We start from the raw sequence: 27534 nt of genomic DNA, 5'->3' as shown, positions 1-27534 counted from the left end.
CCAATGGAGTGTGTGCATGTGTATGTGTGTATGTGAGAGAGAGACAGAGACAGAGAGAAAGTCATTACATTTTGTTTGTGTGCATGCAGAAGCAACTTTATATATGAGCATCAGGGCCTGATTTACATAGATAGATAATTTTTGTTACATGATTGTCAGCTTCTATAGTAAATGCTCTTTTCTCTAAGCATCAGTCAGACCCAGCAGCATTTTGCAGAGGCAATATTACTTAGTGTATGATGGTGATTTATCACAGAGTAAATCTTTGCCAGATTCCTGCAGAAGGAATAGAGCACTGGAAGCTGCTTTCTACCTAAAGAGTTAAAACCTTGCGTATATCCCTAGTACCTCTATTTGCATGCACAGTGACCCATTCTGGGCAAGCTAATAAGTAAGAGCATGCTCAAGGTGGTACTTTTTGTGCTGCTGCCTTCCTGATGTTTGCATACAGTCATCAAGGTTATCTAAGCATATGGAAGCAAAAGTTATGAGAAATGATTCCTGAAGCCCTAAAAACTTATGCAGATCTTAAATGAATAATTTCTGAAATACTAGAATGCAAACTGAGATCTCGTGCTTCATTCCTGTCATCCCCCACATGATTGATTGTTTTGGAGGAGAGATGAACCAGGGAAAAGATGGGGAGAAACATATTTCTGCTCTATCTCCTTCATCCTTTGCTACTGGAGGTTGCCAGAGGACCTTTAGCACAATTGGGCACTCACACTATTCTCAGGCAAATTGCTGGAAGTCACTTGAAAGCTAAAATTCTTCATTACAGTTAGGGCTTTAGAGGCCTCCCATTCCTAGGGAAGACGGGGGACTTAAAGAAGGGAAATTAATTAATTCTTTAACTATTTTGGAGTCCCTACTGTGTTCTATACAAAGACCTGGAGGCTAGTGCTGCTGTGTCTTCCCCATCTTGTCTCCCACATTCTGCATCTGGGTTGATTCTGGCTTCCCTGTGAGTCACCTGTTCTATAGTAACTTTAGGATGGAGAATCCAGACCCTTTGTGCACCTGCTGTTGATGATGAAGTTTATGATTGTTCCTTCATTACGATTAATTCCTCTCTTACATGAGCCTCTTGTGATGAAACTATTTTCAAATCAATGCTCACTCTAGTGAAAAGGTGTTTGCTGTTTTTAAATGTTTGGCAAGCTCTTTTCCAAGTGGGCCCGTAAGGATTCTGGGATTGCCCTGTTCAAAAGAACATTTTCATCAAGCATGTCTCTTCTTAGCTAGGTTCTTCATTTATTAGGAAGAAAAAAGGTCAGTTTGGTCATCTCAATTCATGGGAGATTATTTTAATGAAAAGCACATCCATAGCAGACCAGACCTTTCATGGCAGTCCAACATTAGTCACTGTCCACATACCTTTATGGTATGCTCTAGGACCCATGCAGTTCCTTCCCTTGTCATTACCACTTCAGCAGCAAGAGTGATTGTGAATCTTCTTCCTGGTGCTCTGCTTCTGGCCATCTCTACTTCCTGGAGGAAGGCGAGGTTCATAGATCTGGAGGTTTAAAACATGGCACAGACGTGAGCCCTCACACAGCATACCACCTATGGCTGCTTTCTCCAGCAGGGCACATGGACAAGGCCAGGGTCTTCAGAGAGCACATTAGATGTGGCAAGTACCATGACTGACCCTTCCAGTATAATGTCAGCCCATAAGAAGACTATTTACAAGGACAAAATATAATTAGCTTTTGTTTCTAATTTAGTCTCTAAGACTGTTTCTAATGTTTGCATATAAATTTGTAATATTGAGATATGGCCAAGGTTTTTTATATCAACATTGAAAAACATACATTTTTCCACTTAAGTCTTTAAATCTAGTATTTTACTTTTCATGAGCTTAGACTGTGGTGGCACATGGGACAATAACAAAAATAGTAATAACAATTTAAAAGAACTAAAAGGAAATGTATTTAGCTTTAGGGAATGTTGATAAGGTTGGATAGTGGCCAGCAATAGAATTTATAAAGAAGACTACTATTAATTAGACAAGCAGAGTAACAGAGAGACAGAAAATAATAATTCTTGTGGCACCCTAATGATAGGAAATAATGGGCTATGTAGCTCTCAAAAGAAAAATTATTCAGTAGATATAGTAATTATCATAGTGTCTATCCTTTTATAAAATATATAACACCTTGAAACTCAGTTGGCAAATAAAGAGGGGAAAAATAAATATTTGTGTTCAACCTGTATTGTTTTCAGAGTCAAATATTTACAGTGCTCAGTTATAAATGTTGCTTATAAACTATGTCTCCTGTATTTATTTTAGCCATGTTTTAGGCAAGACAAGTGAAACACTTTCAGTTTATATGTATTATGAGAACATTAGAGCTATGGATTGAAAAGAAAAAGCTGCCAACAGCTTGTTGTTGTGCTTGTGTGTTACTCATTCAATACCAGGAACCCTGGTTGCAAGTCATCTGGTTGTCTTGTCATCTCCCTCATCCACGGCCCAGGTAGGTTACACCAAATGCTCAGACTCTTTTGTGTTGTGCATACTGGTGGGTAACAAGGAACACGCTGATCAGAACCTGTGTTGGGATCCAATGCTTCACATTTACAAGAACCAAATCCACTTCAAATGAGTGTTGGTTCAATATATAAGAATTATATTTAATAACATTAATTTTTAATGTGCTTATTGAAAGACATATTTCTTTGCTTTCTTTATACTTGTAATATATGGGGCACCATGATAGCTGAGGTACATGGTTAGATGACAAAGGCATAGAGAATGTGAATAGGCTTCACCTATATTCTTATGACAGTGAGATAGCTTCCTTTTGTTATACCTCAAACCACATGGATTTTTCAGTGTAATAAATACATATTTATAGAATGCCATTATAGATTCCAAAATAGCATTTTTTAGCTTCCAGAAACTTTTGATCAGGTTGTGGAGAAAGGTAATCATAAAAATCACAGTTACCATAGCAATTAACATTTATTGCATGTTAGTTGCTTCACATATATTTCTAACCATTATACAAAATATTATAAATTATTGTCTCATTTTCACATTTAAGAAATTAAAAGTCAGGAAGCTATGTGACAAACTTAAGTAACCAGATACAGGATTCAAATTCAGGTTATCTGAGTTTAAATCCATATTATTCTACTATATCATGTTAAATAAATAAAAAAGTAAAATAATAAATAACAGTTAAGTGGGTAATTGCTCTAGAAATTCAGAGGAAAATCATCACAAGTGGTCAATTTGTTCTATACTTGCTTGATAGCATTTATAGAAGAGATATATGCTAGAATGCATATACACTAATATATACACATGTATACACATACATATATACATACATACAAGTAGATTATATTATATATGTATATATAATAGAGAGAATAAGAAAAAATAAAAATCTCCTAGGATTTTATAGTCTAAGAAGAAATACAGGACATAACTGTGAAAAAAAGATGCATTCATCAGAGCTGACACATAGACAAGCACTGAACCTTACCAACTATAACTGCATGTACTGCCATCAGATACAAGAGGCTATTATATCCACCTGCTGTTGTCTCCATCGCTATTCCATAGCAGAGCTGTTACATGGGTAAGAAATGTAAGTGTATGCATTAGGTTGACATATACATGAGTGTAGACAGTGTTTTCTCTTGTTTTGCTCAGGAAGGAAACTTCAGACGACAGTTACATCTTGTGCCTGACTGTCTCAAGGCAATGGACAAGAGTAGTACAAGGGTTGACTAATCATTGCAGACTGCCATGTTTGTTGCCGAAAGCATCAGAGAAACAGAAGGAAGATTCTGGTTTCTTCCCTTGTATTGAAACAACAGTGTTTTTGTTCTACACTGAATCAAGACTCTACATAATTTGTTAACAGTACACTATTTTTCCTTTGCCAATGTGGTTTTATTCCTTTATTTATGATGTTTTATATATGACATATATTATCATTTATATTATTTATTACTGACTTATCATTACTTCTTTATTCATTCATTCAACAAATATTTATTGAATATTACCTTGACCGCACAGTAATGGTGTATTTTTCACTGATTAGATTTAACCTATTGCTAATGTTTACTTGACATTCCTGAGGGGAATTCCTTCTTGACAAGAACCCTTTGAAGGTCAAGGGTTGTACTGTGCTAATAACAGCATATAGTTTTGACATTTTAAAACCCTCATCAAAGGAAAAATAAAAAATTTTCTTCTCAATGTAATTTTCCACTCTGCCTTTGGATACTCAAACATCAACATGGTGATAAGAAAGACTTCATATTCTTCTCAAGTAAATGGGAACTTTGTTATAGTAGTATGGCTACATAGCCTTGAGTGTCTTAACTATAACACAAAGTTAAATTATAAAGGAATGTGTCTGATTTCCTCAGGCTACTCATAAACTGATGGTGAATCAAAATCAGCAGCTTTTAATTTTGACTTGTGTGTGTGTGTGTGTGTGTGCACATATATGTGTCTGTTTGAGCAATGCCAGAATTATAAATTCATAGCTTTGTGACAGGTGACACTTTTGAGTAAAACAAATAATTTTTAGTTAACAATCAATTTTGTTATTTTGATATTTTGTTAACAATAGATTTCAATGCATCAAATATAAAGATTGATTAATCTACAGTGTAATGTTTTCTGTGCAGCTGGACCTAAGGTTCAGAAATTAGTATTCAAGTAAAAGAGAAGAAAAGGGGAAAAACTTAAACACCATGTTTCTGGAAGTTGTCAGTTGTTACTCATACCAATTTGGAATATTTAAGTGTCAAGGAAGCTAGAGATCTGGAAATTGCAATTCTGAATTGATTCATAATGACAGCTGTTTCTGGTGTGTAAGACCAGTTTTTCAATACCCACCATCATCAGTCTTGATAAAAGCAGTTTTTTGTTATTGTTTCTTCTCTTACTTTAGAAGCACTTAGCTAAATCCCAGTGACAGACCCATCATACTTGAAATTATAGTCATGTATAAAAATATCCCATTTATAAAATTACATGTTTTATAACTCCCAAGTTAAATCACTTTTGGTAGTGACTTCTGGGAAACAGGGTAGAACAGATGTCATGCCCTATCTTCCTTACCTGAAGGAAAATTATAAGTTTTATAAAAATTCAGATAGGTAAGGAAATAAGCTGTTAAGACATGAATGTAGTACTATCAAGAAAAATACTTCAGTTAGTGAGCAATTGAAAATTAGTTTCCAAGTGACTGAAAAAGAGGTGGTTTGAATGGACAGTTCTTGTAGAACATTAGCATAGCAGAAAGCTGAGAGATAAGCTTCTCACTCTGCAGCTGAAGAAATTATGCAGGAGAAAGCTAGAGACTGAATCAAGTGTTGATGCTCACCTTTGATGCAAGGCCAGAGCAACTGGACAGGTTCTTATATGAATAATGTTGTCTTTTTAAGTTACAACCTATTAATACTATTATATTGGTTAGAACTCAGTAGTTTTGAGACTAAAAGCAGGTGTAAAGCATAAGAATTTTGAATTTGGCTTAAACTCTACACACTTAAATTTTGTCTATAGAAAAAATACCTCCTTTGAAAAAGATCAATATTCTCCCATGACTTGACTGTGAAAGGCAGAAAGGTCTTTTGTGGACAAATCTTACATATTCAAGGCCAAGATTTGAAAAGTTCCAATATATCCTGAGTAAATGGCTTTCCAGAATACCAATAAAAAGAACAAAGATATATTTGGGAGTTTATTCCAACCTGTCTTTGCACAAAGGTTATGAAGGCAGTGAGAAAAGGCTCAATTTGCTTCTAATTTATAATAGCCTTCCCTAACAGGCTGGCAGATGCTGCTCAGAATCAATCACATGTCAGGCTGCTATCAAAACTGAATCAAATGGGACTTCCGGCCAAGATGGAGGCTTAGACGGACACGCTAGGTCTCCCTCTACAACCAGAGAGGAATACAACTACTTCAAAACAAAGGATAACTAGAAATTCCAGAAAATAAAGCTACACGGAAGCCCAACATATGAAGTTATAAACCAGCGGTGCCATTTGGGCAGGTAAGAGTTAAAGAAGGCAAAGCTGTTTGCGGAGCGGCGGGGCGGGGCGGCGAAAAAGCCCGGAGGCAATCAAGCCCCTGGCGTGCTCGACTCCGGCGCTGGGGAGCAGCCGCAGCATCGCCTTGAACAGTGAGGCCCAGGGGGGCGGGAGGACGGATCCCGGTCTCCTAGCTGAATAACTGTGTGAATCCATCTTGGACCCCCGCCCTCACAGAAAGCACCACAGGGCTGCGAAATAGGTCCCGGACAGGCAGGCGCCGGCAGGTCGCTGATTTGTGACGCTTACACAGGCACCGCCCCCGACAGCCAGCCCAGGAAAACAAAACGCATCTGTCAAAATGTGGCAGACAAATATAGAGATCCCGGTGGTGCAGCTCACCAGGCAGCAGATAGAGAACCTGACAGATGAACAGATAAGAAACCTGTCAGAGGCTCAGTTCTGGGCCATTGTTATCAGGTGGCTTACAGAATTCACAAAAGAGCAGGAAAAAGATATGAAAGAAGCGAAAAACTTTCATAACGAAAGGAACAAAACCACATACGAGACAGATGGTGAGGAATCCAGAGTTCATTTCAACAAACTGGAATATGGAGAAGGAACAAGCAGTCAACCAATGCAGCGAGAGGAAATGGCAAGCAACAATGAGAGGATCAGAAACCTCTGGGACAGCTATAAAAGGCCCAACATAAGAATCATTGGTTTGCCAGAGAATGAGGAAGATGAACTAGAACTTGAAAAATTGAGTGAAAATATAATAAAGGAGAACTTCCCAGACTTGGGGAAGGGAATAGACTTGCAGGTCCAGGAAGCAAGGAGAGTTCCCAAGAGACTGGACCCAGGGAGAACCACTCCAAGACACATTATAATCAAAATGTCAAAAATTAAAGATAAAGAGAGAATCTTAAAAGCAGCAAGAGAGAAGAAAAGAATTATGTACAAAGGGGTCCCAATTAGACTATCAGCTGACTTCTCAAGGGAAACCCTACAGGCAAGAAGGGACTGGCAAGAAATATTCAAAGTAATGAAAATCCAAAACCTACAACCACGAATACTCTATCCAGCGAAATTGTCATTCAGAATAGAAGGACAGAGAAAGTGTTTCCAGGACAAAATAAAACTGAAAGAGTTCATTAGATCCAAACCACTGTTATATGAGAAGTTAAAGGGACTGGTTTAAAAAACAGAAGCTAGGGAGATGAAACAAAGGCAAACGAAACAGGCAACGAGAGTGGAAAAGGAACTGTGGATAAGGGAAGCATAGTGGGGGGAGGTCAACAGGGAGGGGGAGTGGGGAGAGGGAGGGAGATGATGTAGGAATTGGGGATCATGGTAGGAGGGAATGGAATAGACGGAGAGAGGTTGGGAGGAACTGTATGCACAACTAATGGACATAATCTAAAAGGGGGGGACAACTGGAGGGAGGGGGCCACCGGGTGGAGGGGAGCAGAGGGAAGGGAAAGTGGCACAAATGTAATATTTTAATCAATAAAACACATTAAATCTGAAAAAAAAAAAAAACTGAATCAAATGGGGGGAAACCAGTTCTTTCCTTTAAAATCAATGTGTTGTTATTTTTTAAGGGAGATGAATAATGGGCAGGCAAACACATGAGACAGCATATTCAGTAGTCATTCAAACAACACTGAGTACAAACTATATGTCATGCATTGGGCTGCATAGATCAAGGTGCATGGGAAGTACAAAAGTCTTGTCTTGCAAGAATTATGTGTAAGACAATACCTAATGTTCTAAGGGGACATAGAAAAGACAGGGACTGCTTCTATCTGCAGAGAAGAAGTAGGTGAAAGTTTTTAAAGGGCATAGAGATGTTTGTTTGTTTTAAGTTATAATTTCTTTATTTATACATATTCATTTATTTATAACACTGGAAAACAAATATAAAACCCTTAAAATCTATTATTTTATTTTTTGATTTTGAGAAATATAATAAGATAAACTCAAATTCCCACCACCTATATTTTAAAAGTACTGGTTTGTCATATTTGTTTCATGTGTGCATCTGTGTGTGTATTTTTTTTTATTTTTTATTAATTATACTGTTACAGTTGTCCCAATTTCCCTTCTCTCTGCTCCCCTCCACCCAGTGGCCCCCCTCCCTCTAGTTGTCACCCCCTTTTAGTCCATGTCCATTGGTTGTGCATCTAGTTCTTCTCAACCTCTTCCTGTCTACTCCACTCCCTCCTGCTATGCTTCTTAATTCCTGTATCATCTCCCTCCCTTACCCCCTTACCCCTCCCTTCTGACCTCCCCCCAATATGTTCCCCATACCTATAGTTGTTTTTCCACTCTCGTTGCCTATTTAGTTTGCCTTTGTTTCAATTCCCTAGCTTCTGTTGTTGGTTCTTGTGATGCAGTTTTCATTTTATTGTTCATAGTTTTGATCCTTCTTTTTCTAAACCAGTCCCTTTAACATCTCATGTAATAGTGGTTTGAATCTAATGAACTCCTTCAGTTTTATTTTGTCCTGGAAGCACTTTCTCTGCCCTTCTATTCTGAATGACAATTTCACTGGATAGAGTATTCATGGTTGTAGGTTTTTGATTTTAATTACTTTGAATATTTCTTGTCTGCAGGGTCTCCCTTGAGAAGTCAGCTGATAGTCTAATTGGGACCCCTTTGTACATGATTCTTTTGTTCTCTCTTGCTGCTTTTAAGATTCTCTCTTTATCTTTGACTTTTGACAATTTGATTATAATTTGTCTTGGAGTGGTTCTCCCTGGTCCCAGTTTTTCTGGAACTCTCTGTGCTTCCTGGACCTGTAAGTCTATTTCCTTCCCCAAGTTTGGGAAGTTCTGCTTTATTATATTTTCACTTAATTTTTCAATTTCTAGTTCTTCTTCTTCGCCCTCTGGCAATCCTATAATTCTTATGTTTGATTGCTTATAGATGTCCCAGAGGTTTCTGATCCTCTTCTCACTTTCCTTGCTTCCTGTTTCCTCTCTCTGCACTGGTTGACTGTTTGTTCCTTCTCTATGTTCCGGTTTGTTGATTTGAACTCTGGATTTTATTTCCTCACCGCTTGTCTCGTATGTGTTTTTGTTCTTTTCAGTATGAGTGGTTTTCAATCCTTTCTCGTCTTTTTCCAAATCTTTCGCTAATTCTGTAAGCCACCTGATAACAATGGCTCTGAACTGAGCCTCTGACAGGTTTCTTATTTGTTCATCTGTCAGGTTCTTCATCTGTTGCCTGGTGAGCTGCACCACTGGGTTTTCTATAGTTGTCTGCCTCATTTTGACAGATTTGCGTTTTGCTTTCTTGGGCCAGCTATAGGGGACAGAGACTGTGTACTCGTCACAACGCAGTGACTGGTGGCGATCTGCAACCTATTTCGCGGCACTGTGGCCCTTTGTCGTCACTACCCAGCAACCAGTGGTGATTCAGCAACCTTTTCCTCCACGCTGTGGCGCTTTGTGTGGGGGCGGGGGTCCAAGATGGATTCCTGCCATTATTCTCTGCTGGCAAACTCTGGTCCGTCCTCCCACCCTCCGGGCCTCACTGTCTGAGGCAAAGCGGTGGCTGCTTTTCCCAGCATTGGGGTCGGGAGCTGCTGTGGCTCAACTGCAGCCAGGACTGCTCTCCCTGCTGCTGTCCCTGGTGCTACCGCAGACAGCACCGCCCACTTTCGCTCTTCTTACCTGCCCAACGAGCGCCGCTGGTTTATAACTTTGTACATTGGGCTTCTGTGTAGTTTTATTTTCTGGAATTTCTAGCTATCTTTTGTTTTGAGGTAATTGTATTCCTTTCTAGTTGCAGAGGAAGACCGAGCATGTCAGTCTAGGCCTCCATCTTGGCCAGAAGTCTCGTATGTGTGTTTTTAAAGGAGATGTTTTATTAGAGGGGATCACAGCATTCTCATCCCTCAGCTCTCTTACCTCCAACTGCTAAACTGATGCCCCTCTCATGGCAGTCTGATGTATTTACTCTTGTTGTGTCCCTGAAATGGAGAGATGTATTAAGGATTAGGTCAGTCCAAATATCCAGAGATTAATAAGACCCCAGGAACTTGTTGCTGATCTCACTTCTCTGCAAATGAAGTGACCTGAGCAAAGCTTTACAGTCAAGCATGAACATGGTGACTGTCCTCAGACTGAAGTCAAGAGACCAGACCTTTGGCAAAAGAAGGTATACATCCCGTACCTTTAGGAAAGAGACAGAGAAGGGAGGCAGCAATGCACTGACAAGGAGAGCTTGAAGCTGTCAGCTTGGGAGAGTTTCTTCACCTAAGACTCACTTCTAAAAGGGGAATCATAATACACCAAAGTCATAACCTTTATTCATAAGATTGAATGAGAACATGAGTTGCTGTGCATAGGACAAATAGCACAGTGCCCCCCGCCTCCCCAAATGCACGGCTGTTAAAGGTTAATTTTCTCAATGCATGTTGGCTGAACACATCTATGTCCGGCTTGTCCAGCTTCTGCTCTAGGTATAGCAATGACCAAGACAGAGAAAAGTTGCCCTTCTCTGGGAATTACACAATAGTAGGAAATGCTGACAAAAATACATAATGTTTCATAATACCCAGGTAGTGATAAGTGTCATGAAGAAAAATAAAGCAAGGGAAGGATAGAAAGTAACAAAGTAGAGATGGGTGATAGTTAATAAAGAATAGTCAAGGTAGGTCTCTCTCATAATGTGACATTTGAACAGAGACCCAAAGATATGTATGTAGGTATATGAAAGTAGTCATAGGCATATGTATAAATGTGTATATTTACATATGTACATGCTTACATATTCACATATTTGCATCATAGGTTATTCTTAGAAATAGGATAAAGAGTTCTGATGTCATTCTGAAAAATTTTAATCTACAAAATAATTTTATTACTGAGGAAACTTAAATACAAACTCAAATACTCAAAAGCTGCAGACATCATATTCATGCACATATATTTCCAATCTATCTACGGTTATGAAAATTTCAGTGTTTTGTGTTTGAGAAATTAGTCTCTCATGATCATGTTATTCCAATGTTTGGTGAGAATCCTACCAATTTAATTTGAGCTAGGATTCTTTTGGGCACTGAAGCTTTTTATACTCTATTAAAATAAAACGCAAGATTTAGGGATATTAAATAGAGCTGTATATTTTTTAGCTTGATATTCCCTCTATTTTTGTACCTTAAATATAAGATTTTTTAAGGAGCAATCAAAGGAATTTTGAAGCTTTAACTTTACTACACCTACATGTTTGCTATTTTCATCAAGTTCTTAGTCAGAGACATCGCTTAGATTTTAGATTTTCTTGCTTCCACTCAAGTTCGTGAGATTTGTCATTTTAATTTTATCTTCAAAGTTGTATTTCCCTCCCCAAGGTCATTATGAACTTTTTTTCCATATTAAAAAGAAAAGGACAATTATTAGGGACCATTCACCTTAGAGGTTTCATTTTCTAGTGTTCAAGTATGAGATTATTAAGTCAGTATTTCATGAGTGCTCTTTAAAATCAAAGTTGAACATATGTCAAGTGTTTCCTTATTCGGGAGTTGGCAACCATTCCCACCAGTACTGATTTTACTTTTATGGGGTTATAAAATCTTATAACTGCAAAGCAGATTTGTTATGTTTGGCATTTATGATTGGCATTTTTTAAAGAAAGATATTTGGCAAGGGACAAGGCTTAACTGAATAGGATATTGCAGAATTTCAGTTCCTTTATCTTTTCTTTATTCTTTTTGTATATCAAGTGAACATAAAGAAAATTTTAATATAATGTCATTCTTTATGCTTCAAGATTTGAAAGAAAATGCAACATTACAGAGAAAATAACATTTTAATGAAAATTTGGGATGGAAGACTCCTCGTGCCTGAATTCTAGTTTTATTAAGAAACAAAACCCACAAAAATGGAGTGGCTTTTTAAAGTTAATATGGTGAGAGAAGCCTCATCAGAATCTGGGATCTGTGATTACCAATCTAGTGATATTTGAACCATAACATTCTGTTTTCCAAAGGCAAGGGGAAAATGTTATAATGTAAATCAGCATTTTTGAGATACACTCACAATTTTGTTTTCTTATTTAAGGATCATCAAATTTTCCATGTAATCTATATCACCCTCCCAAATATTCCTCCAAAACTACCCTATGTCACTTACTAATCTGAGTGAGAGTTGTCGTCGTCAGCAGCCATCCGTCTCGAGAGACGATGGTGTAGCTTCTTAAGAGTCTATCTGCACCGCCGAGAATGGCTGTGCAGTCCGACTCGGGAGTGACACGGTATCTGTCTCCTCCCGTGTTGAATCGACATCTTGCGATGACGCTGGAGTGTCCTCTCCAGTGAAGCTGAAGCTACAGAGCCTGGGCAGGGTGATATGGAGGGTCTGCTGTTGCCCATGCAGCAGACCCCCCCTCTCTTCGCAGCTGAAGGGTCCAAGGGAAAGACGGAGTCAATACAGCTTCGTTTCAGGTGCGCCGCAGGAGTTGCCGGTGTTGACTACAACGTCAAACCGCCTTAGGGACTCCGGCTCCGGATTTTCTGTCGGGGTTTACTCCCTTAGCCTTTCCCCTGAAGAGGTATGCTGCAAGGCAGTGGAGGTTTTTTGGAGTCAGAGTTTTCCTTCTCTGATGTGCCCTGACTGGAAGATCGAACCAGCGACACTTAGCTCGCAGGCCGACGCTCAATCCACTGAGCCAAAGACAGTGTGAATTCATGTGAATCAGAAATAAATTTAACCCCCCAAAAATGTACTGTGCACCAACAAAATGCCAAGCACCATTTTAAGTCCTGGAGATATACAGATAAATAGGAAGCCAGAGAGCCTTGGGTTTGAGTCTGACTCGGCCACTTAGCATCTGTGCGGCCTTAGAAAAATCAGTTAACCTCTTGGAGCCTCATCCCATTTGGCTTCCTTGGAACATGACACTTTGTAGAATGCCTAAGCCACTTCACACACAGTAAACCCTGAATGTAAGATCCCTTCCCACTTATTTAACACTCAGATTAATCAGTCTAATAAGGAACCAAACTAAACATATGACAAGATAAAATTTGATAAAAGTGAGTTATTTTGAAGTGCTGAGGGCATCCTTGCTTTATCCTGGAAGGAAGTGTAAGGGAAAACCAAGAAGGTATTTGAATGGAGAATAACATTTTCCAGGCAGACAGAGTAAGAAAGAAAATTCCAAACCAAGGAACTGTGCAAGTAGATCACAAGCCTGAATAGTTGGGCATAGAGCAGCACTGTTCAACAGAAATAGATAAAACTTGAAATTTTCTAGTAGTCACATTTTTAAAGTATATTTTACTGATTATGTTGTTACAGTATTGCAATTTCTTCCCCTTTGCTCCCCTCTGCCCAGTACCCCACTTCCCTCCAGCAATCCCACCCCCCTTAGTTCATGTCCATGGGTTGTGCATATAAGTTCTTTGGCTTCACCCTTTTCTATATTATTCATAACTTCCCAATGTCTATTTTGTACCAACCAATTATGCTTCTTAATGCCTGAACCATTTCCGCATTTCTCCCCCTCCCCCCTCCCAATTGATAAACCTCCAAATGATCCCCATTCCTATGATTCTGTTCCTATTCTGGTTTGCTTAGTTGGATTTTGTTTTTATTGTATAGATTCAGTTGTTGATAGTTGTGAGTTTGTTGTCATGTTAATGTTCATAATTTTGATCTTTTTCTTAAGTAAGTTTCTTTGACATTCATTTAATAATAGTTTGCTGATGATGAGTTCCTTAAGCTTTACCTTATCTGGGAAGCACTTGATCTGCCCTTTCATTCTGAATGATAGCTTTTCTGGATAAAGTAATCTTGGTTGTAAGTCTTTACTTTTCATCACTTTGAATACTTCTTGCTAGTCCCTTCTTGCCTGCAAAGCTTCTTTTGAGAAATCATCTGACAGATAGTCTTATAGGCACCCCTTTGTAGGTACTCTCTGTTTTTCTCTTGCTGCTTTTAAGATTCTCTCTTTATCTTTCACCTTTGGCATTTTAATTATGATGTGTCTTGATGTGGTCCTCTTTGGCTTAGCTTGTTTGGAACTCTCTGTGTTTCCTGGACTTGTATGTCTATTTCCTTCACCAAATTTGGGGAGTTTTCCTTCACTATTTTCTCACATAAGTTTTCCATTTCTTGCTCTTCCTCTTCTTATGGCACCCCTATGGTTTGGATGTCGGCACGTTTAAAGTTATCCAAGAGGTTCCTAAGCCTCTCCTCACTTTTTTCAATTTTTGTTTCCTCATTCTGTAATGATTGACTGTTTTTTCTTCCTTATGTTCCAAATCATTGATTCAAACCCGGTTTCTTTCCCTTAACCACTGGTTTTGTGTGGATTTTCCTTCGTTTCATTTAGCATAGCTTTCCTTTTCCCTTATGCGTTTGCCATACTTAAGGATATCTTTCAAGTCTGTGAGCATCTCTATCATCAGTGTTTTGAACTCTGCATCTGTTAGGTTGGCTATCTCCTCATTGCTTAGCTCTCCCATTGGAACCTTGATCCATTCCCTCTTTTGGGCCATACTTCTCTGTCTCCTCAACTTGACAGGCTCCTGTGTTTGTTTGCCGCTGTGTCTTAGGTAGAGCTGTCGCACTTGTTATGTTGTAAGGGGAGGAGTCTTAGGGATTTGCCAGTAGAGGGCCACCTGTTTCACCACGTTGTGGTGCTGTATGTGGGGCAGGGGTCTGAGAGGGAACAATGCTGTTTGCTCAGCACTCGTCCCTTTTCCAGGCACTTCTCCCACTTCCTTATGGGACCGGTGCCTCTCCAGCTGTTGCCCTGGCTGTCATTCCCAGAGTGGGTGGTTCTGCGGACGTTCTAGGACCATGGGGGCCCTTTAAACAAGTGGACTCTGCTGAGAGACTGTTTCTTCCTCCGCCCCAACCCCCACTGGTTTGCACAGTCAGAAACAATGAGGCTTGATTCTCCCTGGCACTGGGACCATGAGCTTCGCAACCCAGTCTGGCACTGGGAGTGCTCCCCAGGTGTCCCTCCCAACCTTTTGAAATGTGTAACTACGTTTTTTGCTGGCCTGCCACCTCTGTTGCCATTGCTGCCGCCACACCGCATCCTCTCCGCCCCGGCTCTGCCCCTTCTACCTGTCTAGATGAGTATTTCTTCTTTATATCTTCATTTGTTGGACTTCCATGTAGCTCGATTTTCTGGAACTTCTGGTTGTCTCTAGTTTTGAGGTCGTTGTATTCCTTCTTAGTTGTGGAGGGAGATGCAGCGTGTCTGTCTATGCCTCCATCTTGGCCAGAAGTCCTCTAGTAGTCACATTTTTAAAGTAAAAGAAACAGTGAAAATTAATTTGATATTGTATTTTACTTACTCAGGTATGTATCTAAAATAGTATAATGTCAGCATATCGATATAAAAAAATCAGCGAAATATTTTATGTCCTTTTCCTCATTTTAAACTTCATTGTGCTTATGGATAATCTGAGGATCTTGTCAAAATGCTGATTATCATTTTCTAAATCTGGGTGCAGCCTGAGGTGCTGCATCTCTAACAAGTTCTTGGGTGATGTTGATGCCACTGGTTCATTGACCACACTTTGAGTAGCAAGGATAAACACTAAAAATAATGTAAGGGGTAATTTTTTCTAGAGAGAAAGGAGAAACCCCAGTTAATAATCAAAATGTAAACAGATGACATGTGTGCTTTATTGTCCAGAATTAACCACTTATCACTTTGAAAGTCACCTTTCTCTGATAACTAGCTGTGTCACTTAAAAATGGGCATAAAATTCATATTTCTGCATTTCAATTTTTTTAACGTTTTGAGAAAACTCATTTATTCATGTTAAAACAAGACATTTTATTTTTACATTTTTTCTTTTATTTTTTGGTTTTTCAATTACAGTTGTCCCATTTTCCCCCATTGCTCCCCCCCACCCAACCCACCCCTTCTCCCGCAATCATATCCCTCCCCATTATCCATGTCCATGAGTCATTTATACACGTTCCTTGATAGACCCTTCCCTTACTTATCCCCCTTCTCTACCTCCCCCCTCCCCCCTATTGACTACTATTCTGCTTCTTGTCCTTTTTAGTTCGTTTGTTTATGTTGTTCTTTAGTTTCCTGTATTAGGTGATATCATATGGTATTTTGCTTTCTTTGCCTGGCTTATTTCACTAAGCATAATTCTCTCTAGTTCCATCCCTGTGGTCGCAAATGGCAGGAGTTCCTTCTTTCTCTCTGCTGCATAGCATTCCATTGTGTAAATGTACCACAGTTTTTTGATCCACTCATCTACAGATGGGCACTTAGGCTGTTTCCAGCACTTAGCTATTGTAAATAGGGCTGCTATGAACATAGGTGTGTATAAGTTTTTTTGAATTAGGGCTTTAGGATTTTTCGGGTATAATCCTAGCAGTGGAATCGCTGGTTCAAAAGGCAGTTCCATTTTTAGTTTTTTGAGGTAATTCCATACTGTTTTTCATAGTGGCTGCACTAGTCTGCATTCCCACCAACAGTGCAGTAGGGTTCCCTTTTCTCCACATCCTCGCTAGCACTTGTTGTTTGTTGATTTGTTGATGATGGCCATTCTGACAGGTGTAAAGTGGTATCTCATTGTGGTTTTTATTTGCATCTCTCTGATAGCCAATGATGTTGAGCATTTTTTCATATGTCTATGGACCTTCTGTATGTCCTCTTCGGAGATCTGTTTGTTCAGGTCCTTTGCCCATTTTTTAATTGGGTTGTTTGTTTTCTTGATGTTGAGTCATATAAGCTCTTTTTATATTTTGGAGATCAGTCCCCTGTCTGTGATATCATTGGCAAATATGTTTTCCCATATGGTTGGTTTCCTTTTCATCTTGCTGATGTTTTCTTTTTCTGAGCAGAAACTCTTTAGTTTGATGTAGTCCCATTTGTTTATTCTTTCCTTTATTTCTCTTGCCTTAGGAGATGTATCCATGAAGATATTGTTACGTGGGATAGACATTTTTAGCACAAACTATCTATGATTTAATGCTCCTGGGAAAAACATTTTGATTCATAAATAATTTGAAAGCCACTGGACTGTAACAAAATTGCCCTTGCAAAGGTTGAACGTGTGATTAATTGATCCTAGTGTTTGACTTAGATAACATGCAACCAGGTGATGGGAGAGCAAGGGGAAGAAGGATGGCAATAAAATTGGCATATTTTCATTGTGTCCATATAAATTAAATAATTTGGGAAAAGTCAGTTGATCTATATGGAGAGTAACATCATGGTTTTTGAAGTTTATTATATACTTTTTTATTTTTTTACTTTTCAAAGGACAATGTAAATTAGCCCATTGTGTTGACTTTCTTTCTTCCATTCTTCCTTCTTCCATCCCTCCCTTCCTCTCTTTCTTTCTTTCTGTAAAAGAGTATAATTTTTTTCAGGGAAAATTCTTGATAGAAGACTTGTCTACCCTTAACCAGAATTTATAGTTTAGGAAAATAAATCTTAAAGTTTTTGAAGAAACATAAATTATTGTTCTCAAAATTTATTAAAAATCCCCCAATGATTCTTGGCCCTTTGGTGAATTTAAGTAAATAAAGAATAAATATTTTAAATTAGAAGAATCGCAACATTTATGTCTATGTTTCTTGGGAATCCAAAGATTTAAACTGCATAGCTTGAACAAACTTTGGCAAGGTCAAGCTGGGTTTGTTTTTTTTTCCCTCAATTAAGTTGAAAAAACTTGGGAAAATAGGAAAAAGAAGAGCATTTGGCAGATTAATGGGGTGGGGAGGTTTAATTGCTGTCATTTATAAATATATGCATTTTCTTTCATAATATTTTGAATATTCTCTGATTTAAGTAAGCATTGTATGCTTTTTGGACAGCTCTTAAGGGGATGGGTAGATGAGGAGCTAGAGGGATTGAGCAAAAAAGAAGAAAAGAAAGAGAAACTCATGGACACGAACAAGTGAGGTGATTGCTGGGGAAGTGGGGTGGGGAGGGAAGTAGAGGAGAGCATGGAGGAATAAATGGTGATGGACAGAGACTTGACTTGGGTTGGTGAACACACAATACAGTGTACAGATGATGTGTTGTATAATTGTGCATCTGAAACCTATATACTTTTGTTAACAGTGTCACCCCAATAAATTCAATAAAAAATAAAAAGGAAAAAAATAAAATCCAATTTGGATCAAAACAAATTGTGGTTGTTTTTTGTTTGTTTGTTTGTTTTTTAATAATTCTAGCAAGGTAGTGGGAGGGCTGCCGTATATAAATAGATGCCAGTGGTATAATGATGGAAATAAAGTTGAGGAGTAGAAAGTTCCACTGACTGAGATGGTAAAGAAAATCAAGAGAAAGAGGTAAGTGATTTGAGATGCTGAAAGATTGTCATGATGATTCAGCAAGGCAGTGAGTATTCATTTGAAGAACATTCTAAATTCAGGCACAGCCTCAGTATCACTCCTTACTTAACTCTTAAATTAAGTTATACATATAACACAAATGACTTTGAGTAACAAATGACCAGTTTAAAGTGCTTAGGTGACTACACAAACTGCTTACTTCTCAAGGTTTTTTCTTAAAACAGTGCACATCTTGTTTTCCAATCAGGGGAGGGGAACTTGTCCTGTATACTTTGGATGATTACCTAGAGGTCAGTGAATCACAAGGGAAGCTGTTTTTAATGCTGGGCTAATTTTCAGAGCATGTCTTTCTACTGTCTTGTAATTTTTTATGTGGAATCAGCATTTGTACCATGGCACGGTATTTAGAACAAATTCACATGGTTTCAAAATGTCAACAGTTTTGGCCCATTCTAGAATCTGTACAGTGGCAGTTGCTGGTCTCTCTGTTCTTTTATTTTAATTGGCTGTTCATTCTAAAAAATATTGCCCCAGTTCCACTTAGAAAATACTCAGATTCTTACCACTCTAAAATTGTTTTCTTTTCTCTCCTTTATGAAAATCTCCAGGTAGCAACTTGAAGCAGTTCACTGATTTAAGATTATGTCAATTTGTGAAAAGGCGAGTAATGCCTCCCAAATGCCATGTTCTACCATAGTCACTTTCAGTAAGAGGAATATTTATTTTTTAATTTGACCTTTCTTGGGAGCATGTTTGGTACATGTGATTCATTCACTTGAGTTTTCCTTAAATCATCTACATAAAAGATTTATAAAGGATCTGCACCAGTGTGACTTCAGTGCTGGAGTGTGATGAAAGGTGAGGCTATGTGTCCAGCTGAGGTCACACTAGAGTTGACACTTATTTGGAGAGAATTCACCTTCACATCTTTCTATGTGATGCCTGTGTAATACCACCAAATCAAAATGTATGTGTAAATGAGACATTGTTAGCTTTCAAAGCTAGAACCAGTTATTAAGTCTTCAAAATATTTTTCATAATTTCTTTTCTGAGTAAAACATACCTATGGTGTCTTCTTGCTATGATAAGAAAGCATCTCATAATATTGGTGCTCTAATACTTATCAACATTCAAAAGAATCCCACAGGAAATGAAAAAACTACATTTCTTTTGTATGTGGGCAAGAGACTTAAAAAGAAGGCCTCTACATCTTCTAACTCAGATTCATCAATAGAATCTGACATGTTACAGATTTCTGACATGTCGGTAATCTTAATGGTTCTGGCTAAACAGTAGTTTTGTGTGCTTAGGCTTCCTGATTATCGAGTATCAATCATGTTTTTCTCATGATGTAACCTGAGTTTAATATGATCTTGAAAACAATAAAGGAAAGGGGATTTTGATAAAATTCTTCATAGGCAAACTTTTATCCAAATGGCCATTTGGAGTCAAAGACATAGAAGAAAGGTAGCTAAAGATGATGCTGGTGATAATGTTAATAATAGTCAGACCTCATTATGCACTAATATGACACGTGTTATACTATTTTTGCAGTTGACAAAAACATTTTTTACATATATTATTTACTTTAATCCTTCCATTAACACTGTATGCAAGTTTTCGAACATTCTTATTACTCCCATTTTATTGATGAACACATTGATGCCAAAATAAATGAACAGACACAGCACTGGAACCCAGGTCTCTGACCTCCAAGACCAAGTTCTTTCCATTGCTCCATTGAGAAGCTAGAAGCAATGGCAAAGAAAAACCTAAAACTCCTTAACTTTACCATCTCCAAGCTGGATGTTCATTCTTTTCTTGGTTAGAAGGAGTCCAGGGGATGTAAATCTCTGGAGTTAATTGTTTAATTCAGGAATTATTATTCCATACATGCGAGAGAAATATCTCAAAATATGGGCATCTTACCACAAAGCTACAACCCAAGAAGAAAATAGAGAATGGGCAACACATCAGGGAGACTGACTTGATCTTTTTGGTATTTTGTGCCTATGGCACACTCTTCCTAGCCTCAGGTTGAACACATTGATTGTATGTATTATTATGTGCCATTGCTTTTCCTCTTAAAGTCAGCAAAGTGGTTCCTAATTTTAATATGTGTAGTTCATTGGGGAAGTCATAACAAAGAGAAAGAGTTGTTCTATCTAGAAAACAGTGAATTAAAGAAGTTTAAAAGTCAGTTTCAGTAGTTCATTTTCAGGGACCCTTCCAGTTCTCAGTTTCTAAGTAGCTAATTGTGCCAATAAACTTTCTTGGAATTAAAAAAAATTTTTAGTAAATTTATTGGGGTGACATTGGTTAATAAAACTACATAGGTTTCAGGTATACAGTTCTATAATACATCATTTGTATACTGTATTATGTGTTCACCACCCTAAGTCAAGTCTTCTCTTCACCACTTATCCTCCCTTTACCCTCTTCTACCTCCCTCCACCCCCTTTCCCTTTGGTAACCACCATACTGTTGTCTGTGTCTTTGAGCTTTTTTCTTTGTTTAATCCCTTCACCTTTTTCACCTAGACCCCCTAAAACTCTCTCTCCTCTAATATCTGTCAGATTATTTTCTGTATCTATGAGTCTGTTTCTATTTTCTGTTAGTTTATTCTGTTCATTAGATTCCACATATAACTGAAATCATACGGTATTTGTCTTTCTCTGACTGGCTTGCTTCACTTAATACTCTCCAGGTCGATCCATGCTGTCAAAAAAGTAAGAGTTCCTTCTTTTTTATAGCCGCATACTATTCCACTGTGTAAATGTACCACGGCTTTTTTATCCACTCATCTACTGATGAGCACTTAGACTGCTTCCAAACTTGGTTATTATAAATAACATGCAATGAACATAGGAGTGCATATATTCTTTTAAATAAGTATTTCATGTTTCTTTGGATACATTTCCAGAGGTGGAATTGATGGGTCATAAGGCAGTTCCATTTTTAATTTTTTATTATATTTTTCCACTGCCATTTATTCCCCTTATACTCTCTTCCACCTCCACCCTGCCCCCTTTGCCCCCCTGCATCCCCACCAACAAGGCACAAGGCTTCTCTTTTCTCTGCATCCTTGTCAACAATCCTTGTTCATTTATTTATTGATGATATCTATTCTGACAGGTGTGAGGTGATATTTCATTGTGGTTTTAATTTGAATTTCTCTGATAATTAGTGTCATTGAGCATTTTTCCATATGTCTATTGGCCATCTGTATGTCCTCTTTGGAAGTACATCTATACAGGTCCTTTGCCTCTTTTTTAATTTGATTGTTTTGTTGTTGTTATTGTTTTGGTGTTGAGTTGTATAAGTTCTTTATAAATTTCGGATATTAACCCCTTATCAGATGTTTCACTGGTGAAAATGTTCTCCCATTCAGTGGCTTGTCTTTTCCTTTGAGTATAACGTTTTTAAAAATAAGGTAAAATTATTGAAAAGGTAATATGCAGTGATTACACACTGGGGTCATTAGGACCTTTGATTTTTGTATTCAAAATGCTGAAGCTAAAGATAAGTGTAATGATGTGCCTTAATTTAATAATTTGTATTGATAAAGTAATTGGAGAAAGATTTTGAGCATTTTAATATATTTTCATAATTGCCTAGAGGGGAGAATCTCTGAAGGACTGAAAAGAGCAGTACAGCTGAATCACAGGAAAACACAGTCTTATTTGGCAATAACACTCAGTTTTGTATGTCAAATTAGTGACCAGTCAACAGGATCATGGGACTAATGGGCTGGCCAGTGATGTTCGCACCACATACCCCTTGGATAGACATTGGCATACTTCACCTGCCCAACCACATATGGCCTGGGCACCCCATTCTCATAAAGAATGTCAGAAACAGAGAAAAACTTCAGAAAGGGGGCACAAAAATAATTACAGGGGTTCACACATAAGAATAAAAATATAAAAGAATATCCTCACTGCTTGGCATGAAGGGTAGAAGAGGGAGGAATTAATTGCAAAGAGGGAGCTAAGAAGTCTGTAGAAGTTTAGGAAGGAAGTGTTTAGCAGAATCTTAGAATTTTATGTAAGTCATGCTAGAGATCATCTGGAGATTTGCTTGGAATTAATGAGGCTAAATTAAGCTGGGGAAACAAGGCAAAAAGCAAGAAAACCCTTCTGCAAATAAACTACTTAATTAAGTTTTATTAGCAGAGTAGAAATTCTGCCTTTCTTTCCTAATATCCTAGAGTCCAAGAATATGAGATCCCTTTTCCAACATTTAAGCCAATGCTTTTATTTATATGACTCGAGAATTAAGAGTGAGAAATGACTTAATAAACTATTGTCAGATCCAGTCTTTTGATATCCAGTTCAGCATTACCATATCGTATTGGTAGCCTCATTTGATTAAATTTATGGAATTGCATAAAGAAAATATAATTTCTATGTTCTGGTGTGATCTAACTTCACATAACCTTTTGAATTTATATATCCCTTAATCATAGGGAAGTGAGTTATATATTATTTTATATTATTAGAGTAAAACTTATATAGCTAGTTAATATAAAAGATAATAGATACTACCTTCTACCTATACTCTTCTATTTCAGGCTTAACTTATATATTAAAGAAAATAAATATTTTTAGTCCTTATTAGTTTGTAGTTCTCATTCACAATTTGTAATAACATAAGAGAAAAGAACAGTTGGGTACAAAATGATACATATAAAATTAATCATTTTTATGTGCCAGCAAATGAAAACAGAAGCTGAACATGAAGCAAATTTTTTAAAACAGAAACGAGATGTTTATATAAGTATTAAAAGTGGAGTAGTTTTAGAGATGACCTGCCTGACCCACATGATTATAAGAAATTTGGAAAGAATTTAAGTTATTTCACTGAATCCAAATGCCATCAACTGTAGGATGCGCCATTATTTTATCTGCCATCAAAAAAGGAAGGAAGGAAGGAAGAAAGAAAGAAAGAAAGAAAGAAAGAAAGAAAGAAAGAAAACCAGTTAAACCATGGCACATGTTTTCTCATCTCATTAATTAAAAGATACATAATGCTTTCTTAAATGTTAAAGTGTTTTTTTAAATGTTCATAGCAGAATTGATTAAATATATCTTAAGCTTAAACACGTAGGCATTGTTTACCTCTAAACTCAGTGTTGACAGTCTTCCCAATGGAAAGTCCTTGACATCCAACATCCCATCATTTTATTCTGAAAGGAAGAAATTTTAAGTGACCACAAATTTGAGGGTCTTGTCTTTTTCTTCTTGAAAAGAAAATAAATTCAATTTATTCCTGCATTTGGATGATGAGTGGCAAGACACAAACCTTATGTAAGGACAGCTTATATATGTGGCTTTTGAGGGTGGAGGAGACACATTCCATTATATTATGATGCTGAATATACATGTTAAAGGATCAGGCCACCTTTTCAAAGCTTGTGTATTAAATTGTGATCTGCTGACAAGCTGCACTGTCTTACCTGTGCTCTGCTGAAGTGCGTTTCTGTTTGCCCCATTACTTTATCTCTTCTCTGTGTGTTCTTTTATTTGAAAATATATGTGTCAATACAGCTGTACTACTCAGTAATTCACAGAACTGGTGCCTCTGAGCCAAACATGGAAGCAAATTTAGGACCTAAGCACTGGGAGGCATCCTGGAAAGATTTATAGCTGTAATTTGGCTTTTCCGTTTCTCCTAATCCCCCCTTTACACCTGCAACACTAACTTTGACCAGGGAAGGGGAAAGGGAAGGAGCAGGCAAATTAAGGAAGGTGAGTGGACTGGGAAACATCCTCCAGCAAGTTGGGCCTTCCTAAATAAACTAAATGAAGATCACAAAAACATGCCAACCATGCCACCCTCAGCTCCACTGGGCATTCTTAAAATGTAAAATGTGTTTTAATAAATAAGAAAGAGAAAAGTACTCCTTTTTTTTTCTTTGAGTTTTTATAAAACAAAACAAAAAACAAAAAACATTTTATTGCTACAAAGGGAAACATGGTCACAAAAAGCCTGAAAGCATATCTTAACACAAATTACTATTCAATGTCCAATGCGGTAAAAAAATACACAGAGCACAAAATACTTGCCCAATTTCTCTCTTCCAGGGTAAGTATTCAAAACATTAATGCACACTAGAATATAATCTCCCAAGAGCAGCATTTAAGTTCAAATGATTAGAATAGATATACTAACAATACACATCTGTTATCCTAACACCAATAAAGTAATAAAAATTAAGCTTAAAAATTATACAAACAATTTATTGAATCTAAGTTTGGTAGCTATAAAAACTAAACTAATACCTTCATTTTATTAAAACAAATACCAAACATTTAGAAATTATATAAAACAAATTTTAATGTGTGGAATGCATGCAACATGGTGTTAAGTCTTATATTTTAAACTATTAAAATTATTACTTTTCCACATTAAGACAGAAATTTAAAGCTTTTTTTTAAATCTAATACCTTATATTTAATTTTCTTCAGGTTGGTCAACAGGGAAGCTGACATGCTCTTCCTTTACTACTTCTTCATCTCTTTCCACCACTGCCTCTCCTTCTTTCCCCACTCCTTCTCCTTCCCCTACACCCTCTCCTTCCCCCACTCCCTCTCCTTCCCCCACTCCCTGTATTCCTTCACCTTCTCCCCCTTCCTCTACTTCCTCCACTTCCTGTGGTTCCTCTACCTCCTCCACTTCCTCTACTTCCTCCACCTCTCCCACTTCCTCTTCTTCTTCCTCTTCTTCCTCCTCCTCTTCAATAGGTTCATCAATCTTTTCTTCCTCCTCTTCATCTCCTTCTATTTGCTGATCTTGAGAATGATCTTGAATTTCAAAAGGATTCTCACCCTTAACAAAACGTTCATATCATGCCTTCACTATTGGATTATTCAAAATGCTTGTTAGCAGTCAAGACACTCTCTCTTTTTATTTGTTCCTTATAAGCCTGCTTCCCTTTGATATGATCAGGAGACTTTAAGTGTTGCTGAACTGAACTATGTAAAGCAGGGATATACACACTACAAGCACTGCAGTGAACAGTCTCCACTTTCATCATGTGATCATCTGCAGTAACACCTTCCATAACATCTTTTTCAATTACTTTGACTACTTCTGTTTGATTATTTGTTGCTTATGAATAGATGTTTTCTTGAATTTATTTACCATACATTCATGCAAAAACTCCATAACTACTTTATCAAATTTAGTTTGTTTCTGAATATGATCTAATGTTTCCTGGTGTGAAGAACTTTCCAGATGCAGTTCAATATCTTTTTCTTCAAACGTTCGAAATTTACAAAATGAACATGTGAACGCCATTCTGTATCCACCTCCATATTTCTCACTGTTTTTTTTTTCTCTTCTGTGCCTTTGTTTCTCTTGCCGAGCTTCAATTCGCCACTTTTCTTCTTCTTCATTTTTTGGATCAATTTTTTAGGTGATTTGTTGAGGCTCATCTTCTCCACAGGCTTTGCTAGCTTGGGTTTCTTGATAAAGGTTCCACTGGTTTTATAAAATTGTTGCATCATTTTTCTCTTTATTCCTCTTGTAGCAGCAACTGTCACATTGGAGGATTTCTTTTGGTAGTCAACAACAATTCCAGGTCTATGAATGCTTCCAAAATCCCTCATATGTCCTTGGCTTTGGCCTCTGCCTGTTGATGGTCCTCCAAAAGCATCATAGTTCCTGCTTCCAAATGTCCTTTCAGGATAAGCAGGCGTTCCTCTCTCCTGAGAGCCTACAGGTGCAGGCTTCATATGGGGTGAAGAAAAACTGCTGTAGGAAGAGTAATTCTCCCTTCCTCTGTCCTCCATAAACCCAGGCCTCAATTTTAAACGGGAGTAAGGTGCTTCCCAGCTTGACCCGCTCTGGTTTCTACCTCCGAAAGAGTCAATGCTATTCCGGTAGGAGCTCTCAAATCGACCACCATAACTACCTCCGAAGCAGCTTTGTTCGGGTTCATTAAAACCATAGCCAGATCTGTACAGATCTCGCCCACCCAGAGAAGATCTAGAGTCGTAAGACTCATAAGGTCCAAACCTGCTACCCCCACCACCACCACTGTGATTGTCCATGCCATATGACTGGTTTAGGAAGGAGTCCACGTATCTTTGACCCCCATAGGATCCATGGCCATAGTCACGATCCATCCTTCCATAAGATCCAGGGCCATAATCACAATCCATTCCATTAAAACCCTGGTAAGTATTCCTGCAAGCAGAGTGAGTGTAACGATTTTCCTCGAAGTCCATGGCGGAGGCTCCGGGCCGACGGTCTCAGCGGCAGCGCTGGTTTGAGAGGCGGCCGGCAGCGAGCGTCAGTGACCCGCGTTTGCACACTACCAGTCCGCACGACCAAGAGCGACGCTAGAAAAGTACTCCTATCGATACTGAAAAATGCTAAAAGTATCTGGAGTCCAACCATGATTTTTTCTAAATTCCTCTAAATTGTGCTCTAATCCAGACATTCTGATTCAGAATGCCTCAACTTCAGTACTGTTGGCATTTGGGCTGGACAATTATTTGTTGGAGGGAGTGGACACTGTCCTGTGTATTGTAGGTTGTTTAACAACATCACTTTCTCCTACACACTAGATGTCAGTAGCACCCTTGCCCAAATGTGACAAGCAAAAATATCTCCAGGTATTGCCAGATATCCTTTGGGAGACAAAATTGCCACCCCCCCTCCTCCTCCCAACCTTCCCACTTCACTCCATTTGAGAAAAACTGCTCTAATCTCTTCGGAAAGAGAAGCTTTAGGGAATGGAGCAAAATCCCAAATAATAGCAAATTATCAATTGCTCACCTAAGAAGGGCTGAAAAGTGTTCCTTATTATAGAATTGGTCAATACCATTCAGGGAAAATATCAGGTTAGAGCTGTTTTACACTATTAGTCTGACCTTAGCATGCCTACTTATGTTTTGATTTCACTCTGTTATAAAGAAATGATCAACACCATCCATAAAACATTGCCTAGAACTGTCTTGTGCCTATTTTACTTTTTTAGTTTAAAACCAAATAAATGTCCATGGAATTATATGCTAGTTGAATTATCTGATGATCTTCATGTTTAGGTCAAAGAAAACGACTCTGCATTACATCCACTGCCCTCTAGGAGTCTCTTTTAAGTGTTGACATGTTTAAATAAATATCTTTTAAAACCTTTTGTCCCATGAATTTTTCCAAGTTCTTCTCATAGTGCTGTCTTGCTTAGAATGGTCTAAGGGATTGTAATAGAAAG

General features: G+C 37.9%; 1 protein-coding gene and 1 pseudogene across 2 annotated transcripts in view; one reads left to right on the top strand and one right to left on the bottom strand.

Moving 5' to 3' along the window:
* The window catches only part of PHACTR1 (phosphatase and actin regulator 1), a 551412-nt gene that overhangs the window by 67780 nt on the left and 456098 nt on the right, over positions 1–27534 (top strand). The window lies entirely within an intron of this gene.
* LOC150015420 (DBIRD complex subunit ZNF326 pseudogene) lies at positions 24768–26637 on the bottom strand (annotated as a pseudogene).

The sequence above is a fragment of the Furipterus horrens genome, unplaced genomic scaffold (genome assembly GCF_987537825.1).
Source record: "Furipterus horrens unplaced genomic scaffold, mFurHor1.1.pri manual_scaffold_3, whole genome shotgun sequence".
Classification (NCBI taxonomy): domain Eukaryota; kingdom Metazoa; phylum Chordata; class Mammalia; order Chiroptera; family Furipteridae; genus Furipterus; species Furipterus horrens.
Note: the sequence above shows the minus strand (reverse complement) of the source record. Positions and strands in the feature narration are given on the sequence as shown.